Raw genomic sequence first — 8,296 nt, 5'->3', positions numbered from 1 at the left:
CACCCCTTGGCGGCCAAAAAGTGGGTCATTTCTTATTAAGAAATCTTCATATACTATGCTTTTTCCATGTGGTACATATGACTGCGCACCCCTCCTCCCTCAGCCAATCCTGGGTACGCGCATGACCTGAATGGCCCCCAGGGTCTCGCAGATTAATCTTTCAGCCGCCATTTTGACATCCAATTATCAAGTATAAAAGAGGTATCCATTTCCATATTCCATATTGAGATATTTTCAATCAAAATAGGTTAATAATGTATAAATCTTCGTTTATAGACTATCTAATCTCGCATTTATTTCAATTGCAGGAATTATCGGCCGTCCGTGAACTCTGTTTGAACGCCCGCGAGGTGCTTTCTGGACCAATGTGCGAACGGTTTATAGAACAAGAAGAAGACAAACCAGCATCTACGAAATGATTGACAGATGACATGAATGACAGACTCGAGTCAAGCCTGAAGGCTAAATTTGTACAGTTGAATTGTGTATTATTGGCGACAGGGATTTAAACCTTGTAGTGAAGTGCTAAATTGATGTGTTATTTAAAGGAAACAAGAAACACTGATTTTATTTATTTTAAAATATAACATCGACAATAGTAACTAAATTGTCGATATTGATTTTATTTTCATTCTATGATTTATGTAATCTTAAAATCAATCAAATAAAATCATTTTGTTCCTCTTGAGGAAAGCGTTTGTGTTTGCCACAAGCTTTTTTAGGACATTTGTGTGCGTGCGTGTGTGTGGAGGGGATGTTCGAAAGAGAAAACTGCCGGCCTTTAAAGCGCCTGTGGGGAAGGCTATACCCCTCCCCCCCTTATCACGTATTGGAATCCCACTCTCATTTTACCCGAAAAATTTGTTGTTGTTTTCACCCCTGTCATGCCCGAACTTTTCATTTACTTGAAGCGATATATGTTCCCCTCTCTAGCAACCTTTCAAGTATATTTTTAACCAAAGTTACGTCAAATTCAGTTTAGAACATAGTTTTTTGCATAGACGGCTGTGAGTCAGGGTCACCTGTCTTCTAACCTAAAAGAGCAAGTCTATGAGAAGGCTCATCTAACAAAATACACTTTTTTATGTTCAGACTGTGATTTGTGAGGCTCATACGTTTTAAAATGCAGAATCAAAATTGTGTTCATAAAAGTGAAAACCTTAGATGCTATTGTTACTGATTACATGCGTTATTCTCTTTCTTATTCTATTACCATTATATTTTTATACATCCTGAAATTGAAGAGACCAGAAAATAAGTGCTCCAAAAATAAGAACGGTCTAGCCTACCCTGGTTACCAGAGGCTCCGTGCTTCGCGGTGACAACGATTTGAGCGAAGCGAACGAGTCTCTGAGGCAACGGATAGCCAGCCTCACTATGGTGCTTTTGTATTCATACAAGATTTGTACTACGCCGTTGATTGGTCAATTAAAGAAATTGCTATTGTAGTATTCCATATTTGGAGGATTGTCTCCATTCCAATCAAAAATCAAAATGTTTTGGCTGCTAAGCTTGGAGCCTCTGGTACCCAGGGTAGGCCCAGCCTCAACTGAAAATAAAACTTTCTTATAATAGAGTCATAATACAGTTGTACCTTAGCAAATGATCTGACTTACCGACAACTCGCGCTTATTTATGATTCCCTAGGGGGCTTGGCTTGACATCGTGGGATCGGCCTATTATCCTATTGTTTCAAAACAGCCAAGCTGCAGGCGTTTTTACCCAGATCTCTGATCGGGCTTCCTGTGGTAGGTAAGAGCTGTGACGTCACAAGAACCATCTCCCGAACTGTGGGTGAGCTTGCCCCAGTCCCCATGATACCTCAAGGTCCATCATCGAACACAGGAAGCCCGCGAAGAACGCCTTGATACAAGGATGTGTCAGGTTACACATGTTTGCACGAGGATGATACGACGATCCCTTTTATGTAAGAATCCCTAAAACTTGAAATACAATTAAGACCAATAGGATATGGCGATGTGTACTATATTTCAATATTGAAAATTAGCAGCTTGTATATTTTATTGCCGAAGAAATAATTTTCCATCGAGAAAGATGAATAGGTAATTCATCAGTCATTTAAATTTTTCATTAAAAATTCTTTTATTCTAATAACGTAAATGCTTAATATTTGCAAATTCGTAAACAGTAAATTTATGTATAACTTGACAGAAGTGCGCTTCACTTGTAACTAATTTTCCTCGTTTTTGTATAGTGGTTCCTCGAAGTTTACATTCATGAGTGGATTGAGGATGGAAACACTGTCCCTTAAGAAGATACCAGTGTCCCATGCCGTTGTTTTACGGTTTCACAACTCAAATAGAGAATTCCAAAGCGGATCTGACACTTGGCAGGGTTTCGTGGCCTGAGAGAAAATAGAACAGCGAGATCTGAACTAACTTGATCAAAGAAAAACTCACAAAAGAGAAAATATTATTCTCTGTTTTTTTTTTCTTATTTATTTTTGTGGCGTCTATATGCTTACCACTTGAGTAACGAGGCGAGTATTTTACTGCCCCAAACGATATGCAAAGCACATTTTAGTTGGCAAAAGAAATCCACTTGACTCGGAGTGAAATCCAGTAACAAAAAATATTGCGCTATATCCTCTGTTTTATGTTCATCTATAGCTGAAGTATAAAATAGTGCGCAGCTGATATGTAGCACTAATAATGGGTAATTTTCCGGTTAATAAAAAACTACCGTATGCCTTAAATGCACTGGTTCCGACTTGCGCCTCGTAATAAAAAACCTTGTATTGTTTAAAAAATATGGTTCCGACTTGCGCCTCGTAATAAAAAAACCTTGTATTGTTTAAACAATATATTTTTTAAACAATACAAGGCTTTTTATTACGAGGTGCAAGTCGGAACCAGAGCATTTAAGGCATACGGTAGTTTTTATTAACCGGAAAATTACCCTTTATTAGTGCTACACTTAAGCAAATTTTAATCATACTCTAAATATTCTTTTTAACCTTATTCTCTTTGATGTGCAGACTTTGTCTCAGGGAATAATGAAACACACTTGCATCACCTGCATGTGATTGTTATTATAAGCTCCATTTTCGCAATGGTTGTACTACACGTTTAAAAAATGTCTATAATGCCATTTGCGTGCAGTTGTGGGCTTTGAGGTAACACCCTCGCTACACCATTACAAAAGGGTATGTGATCTTTGAAGGAAACCCATGCACGTATTAGATATTTCAACTATTATTAGTGCACTAGGTTATGCAATGAATATGAAATTTTCCTGTTCCCCGATGCAATTGCTAATCATAGCACCAAGAGTATATTGAGTGTGCGTCACTGCCCTATTGATCAAGCCACCTTGAAGATATCTTTGTCTTTCTCCATATTTTATTCAGTTTTCCGATACAAAATTCGATTTCCGCTTGCGGGTGACCTGCACTTGATAAATTTCACTCTACCCTGTACCCTCTCCCTTAAGAGGTACTCTTGATGTGTCAGGTCTCACCCCACCTCCCCCCTGAGAGGCACTCTAGATTGTAATTTTGCCCCCCACCTACCCATCGAGAGGCACTCTTGATGTGTCAGGGCTCATCCCCACCTCCCCCCTGAGAGGCACTCTAGATTGTAATTTCGCCCCCCACCTACCCACCGAGAGGCACTCTTGATGTGCCAACCCCCTGAGAGGCGTGTCATTTTGTCCCCCAAATATAACCTCCCCTCTATCGAAAGGCACTCTAAATATGTCACTTGAGACCCCACCCAAAGACTGTCTCTATGATAAGCACACATTTCTCCCCCTTCCAGATTAGACACAGTATGTGTAGGAACTGAGTCTTCTAATTTCAAAAAACATACTTCGTTTACTCAGCTTTCAAAACGCTACTGTTTGAATGTTGTACGAACCGACGATCCACATAATTCAGTGTGCGACCAAAAGTTCTCAACTTTTTATTGGCTTTCCAGATATTTAATACAGAAATTACAAACAAAGCATGAATGAAAAAGAACTAACAATGCTATGACTAGGAATGATTAAAAAAATGGAACGATATCCCCATAACATTAAACATTGTAAATAATATTTGATTAGACGTGGCATGCGGTCAGTCGAGAGCTACCTTTTCATTTGCCAATTGCACTGGAAAAAAATTTACGGAGGTGTATGCATATCAAAATGTGCTTTGAGACAACGGCAGAAATGTATGAATAAATACCAAAAATACTAGGAACCTTTGATGATTTACTCCATCTGTAGCTCCTGATTTAGTCCTGTAACGTCCTACGATCGCGTCAATTTTATGTGTAAATGTGAATTAAACAAATGACAACAGTAAGTCCGCGTGGGCTTGACAAGAAATTGTTCACTTTCGAAACGAAATAAAAGCATCTGTCTAGCCGCTCGTGGTCTCTCATTTCCCAAAAAGAGATTGATTAATGCGCTTACTAACAAGCACTAATTCGCCTGATTATTGTTTAATATTTCAAGATAAACTTTTGTACTTGTACTTGGGAAAATGGTCTTCATTTTATCTCGTTCGACCCTGAATGCATGAGTTTACCTCTTCACAAGGTGGTTGACCATTAAAGAGCCTTCGAGAACAAAGCCCAGTAAAAGCACAATCGGAACTTACTCGACGGGGACATCTCCGCCCTCGCCATACAACAATTATAAAAACCACAGACAAAGCAAGAAAACAGACGTAAACAGACAACAGAAAACAGAGGGAAGCAAGGCAAAACTTTATCGAGGTTTATTTGTGCAAGAACAACCACCGTCATCTTCAGACGAAATTCGCGTAAAAGAACAGTTACCTTTTTTTTTACTTGACATGAAGTTGTTGCATAGAGTTTTACTCCTTATTTGGATAGCTGTGTTATGTATACCGCAGGAAGCCCAAGGTTTTATATCGAATGGATGCGACCCCAATAGACCTTCAACGTGTCGTCGAGAAAGAAAGCGAAATTACAGATACGAAAGAGAATTCCGGGTTAGTAAATGCCATAACTACATAGATCGGCCGCACATTAAAAGGGACACAAAAATGGGGAAAAAAGTACATTTTGTGTGAAAACTGGCTTAGAGTTTCCTTATTGTCAAAAAAGTAAAATTACTTGCAATAAGTACAATGCTTGAATGTTGGCATTAATTTCTTGTATATTCGAATTTTTGATTATCGATTATCCTCGTAGAACAACGGCGAAATTTATTGGATTATCGCTGTATTTTGCCATTATTTACAAGTGATCGTCAAAGACCTGCCCTCCTAAACTTGAAAACCCTGCCACATAGTTTCATTTTATTGAATTAATGCCTCGTTCTTTATGAAAACAAGTGTGAATAGAATAATTTTCGCAGGGTATTCTGTGGTTTCTCGTGTCGCTTTTACCCTGTAAAACCCCACTTATGCCTTATAAAGTACGGCGGACGCACTCTAATTTAATTTTCTAATTTAATCTTTAATTTTCGCAGAACATAAGCCAAAATGAGAAGTACCCTAAGATATTGAATAGACCACTTAGAATTAAAACTTAAAGTAGCCAGAAAGCCACTAGGGCTTGAGAACCTCTGATAAAATTGATCGATTTGACTCTTTTGATTGATAGTCTGCTCGTTGTAAATATTGAAATACCTATTCAATATGCGAGGCATTTTAGAATTACCACTGTGTTATTAAGAGTAATTAATAGTAATTAAAAGTATTATCTGTGTTATTGGGAGTAATATATTGTGTTTACCATGCCTTGATTGGAACTGAATCAGGATGATTATAATTTTTGCTGTCGGCAAAAAGTGTCGCCGACGTTGATGCGTATTTGATCAACAGATCCATTTTTGAGGGAAGGGCGTAAGGGGGTACGAAAACCCACAGAAACCGCACAGAAAACGCCAAAAACCGAAAAACCGTCAAAATAAGCCAATAAACGTAAAGCGCGCAGTCCAGAGAAACCACAATACGCGGAAACCGAAAAAACGCGCCAGATTTAAGGCAAAACATTAGCGCAAACCCTTACGCCCACCTAAATTATCTTCTCTGTAACAAAACACAGCAAATGAGATTCTAATATGTTCTTTTGGTTTGATCTGAAACTCCGAGACGAATTTTTCGCTCACAGGAGCTTGGAGTAATCACAGAAGGCGTTTTATTTTAAAGAAATGGCATCCATCTTTAAACATTTGTTTTTCTAAAATATTTAAAAAAATTGTACACGTTAAAAAAAATGTTAAAGGCAACTGTTATTTCTCAGTTTCTTGCTAATCATTTTCAGCAATAGAAATTTTTTTTACCGTACTTGATAGCGAACAATGACAAGATATCACACTTATGATAATATTCACATATTTACACTATTCACATTTCCATTGGTCAATACTGTTATGTATACGATGGCCAATGTTCCAGGTAATTATCAATTTGTTGTAAGTAATAGAGCAATTAATCACCGTTTCATTCAAGGCTATAAATCAACATCTTATATCGCGACACTTGACTGTTATCTAATATTTTCCTGCAATTAATTATTTATTATCCGTGGCCTTTAAAAGTAACGGTAACCTTTTCAGAATTCATTCCGACAAGTTTTAAACACAACCTTCCTCTTCACGAACTTTAACCACAGGACGCCCGCGATTTCTGGTTTCTTGTCGTAAAATGGGGAGCCAAGTACTCGCTGTTATTTTCGTCGTTAGTGTTGCCTTTGCGTGCTTAGTCCCGGATACTTGTGGGTTTGTTAGTGGAGGGGGTAGACGCGAACGGGACAGTCTCGCGAGGCAATTACACGCAAGAAGTCTCAAAAAGCGCATCTTGGTGGGTATAAAAAACACGGGTTTTTCCTTTAAAGAACGCCGCTGTTTTTACTCTTCCGCTCAGCTACAAGTCTCTCATAGAATTAATTTTCAGTGGAAAATCCATCTCAGTAACTGATACAATTTCAGCATCAAATATTGTTACTAATATTTTTTACTATAATTTTGGGTTGCTATTTCAAAGTTTCCTTGCAAATAGACCGTCGTATTTGGAAGTTTACAATAACAAAGAAGTGGCTGCTTGTTTTTCTTTAAAACAATCCCAGCATAATACGAAGCTGGTGCTCTGCTGTACATTGCAGCCAACCATCTGTAGGAAATGGACGATGTTTTATTGAAAATATGCTGACTACTTGCTTGAATTAGGAATGGATGCTTTGCTCGTAGCCTGCTCTCTAGTAGGCTACTTTGCTCTGTACTCGGTACGCGGATGCGTTTAGCATTTAGGCGTGGTTTAAATTCTTCAAAATAATTCCAACATAATTTTGGATCAGTTTCATCGCTTGCAAAAAAGGAATTGCGCAAAGTTATGTATAGAAGTAGCTCATAAAACATAGGTCAATATATTGTGTCTATATATTATACATAAAATGGTTTAATTATATTGTTTCCAATTTTTCCAGAAAAATCCGTAAAGCTCAAATATTAACAACTTTTGTATATCATTTCATCGTAGTATAGTTCTTACGGTTGTACAGTGGTCCGTTGTTCAGAGTTTCGGCAAAAGCACATTTTTTGTGTTTTGTTTTATGGTCCCAAGACATTATGAAGCCGGTAGAGTGCGGTCCCATAAATGCCCAAGATACATTCAGCAAACAAGAAGACACATAACTTCTGTCTTTTATTATTTAATTTAAATTTTGTTCTTGTTGTTCTTTCTTTCTTTCCAGAAAAGTGATAAGTAATCAATCAGCAATGTAGTGAAAAAAAAAAAATTTCGCCTTAGAAATGTATACAGTATTACGTTTTTTGCCATCTTGAAAAAGCGGCCCAGACCCTAACGATTTAGAATGTACAAGGTTTCCCGCGGATTCGCCCCAGGATTCGCCCCAATTTTACATTTCCTTGTTTGTTTCCTTGCTTTGCACCGCAATACTGATCATACTGTTCGGCTTAGTTTAACTCTCTTCACTCGCATAACTCTCGGATGGAATCGCGATGTATTACCACAGGGAACCCAGTCGTGTACTCATATCTTTATTTGTTGCACAGGAACTTTCTAGACGCGAGGAAGACATTTGTGCGGCAGCGAGGGGACTCAACTGCGCACGCGCAGTAGAACATCAATAGGAGACAAAAAATATGAATCTGTTATGGTGGACTGAGAACTCGATGGAAGCAAGCGTGCAACAAATGCCAGAAAGTGGAGGGCAAAAGCAACATCTGAGTTAGAGCAAAGATGAAATGGTTACCCTCAAACGAATGAAAATATCACTTTGTTATACCTTCACAAACGCCTTGAAATGAAATGTAAAATGCGGAATAAAATAATGCCTATGATAATGTTGGCTTCTGT

The 8,296-nt window shown here is 38.1% G+C and overlaps 1 long non-coding RNA gene across 1 annotated transcript; it reads left to right on the top strand.

The window, feature by feature from the left end:
• Positions 1–6,519: 6,519 nt before the first annotated feature.
• Positions 6,520–8,283, top strand: LOC116612678. The gene is made up of 2 exons (XR_004293983.2): positions 6,520–6,781; positions 7,993–8,283. It is a non-coding gene; the product is annotated as an uncharacterized LOC116612678 (long non-coding RNA).
• Positions 8,284–8,296: the final 13 nt, after the last annotated feature.

This window comes from Nematostella vectensis, chromosome 11, assembly GCF_932526225.1.
Source record: "Nematostella vectensis chromosome 11, jaNemVect1.1, whole genome shotgun sequence".
NCBI classification, from domain to species: Eukaryota; Metazoa; Cnidaria; class Anthozoa; order Actiniaria; family Edwardsiidae; genus Nematostella; species Nematostella vectensis.
The sequence above is the reverse complement of the archived record's forward strand: the minus strand, read 5'-3'. Positions and strand labels throughout refer to the sequence as shown.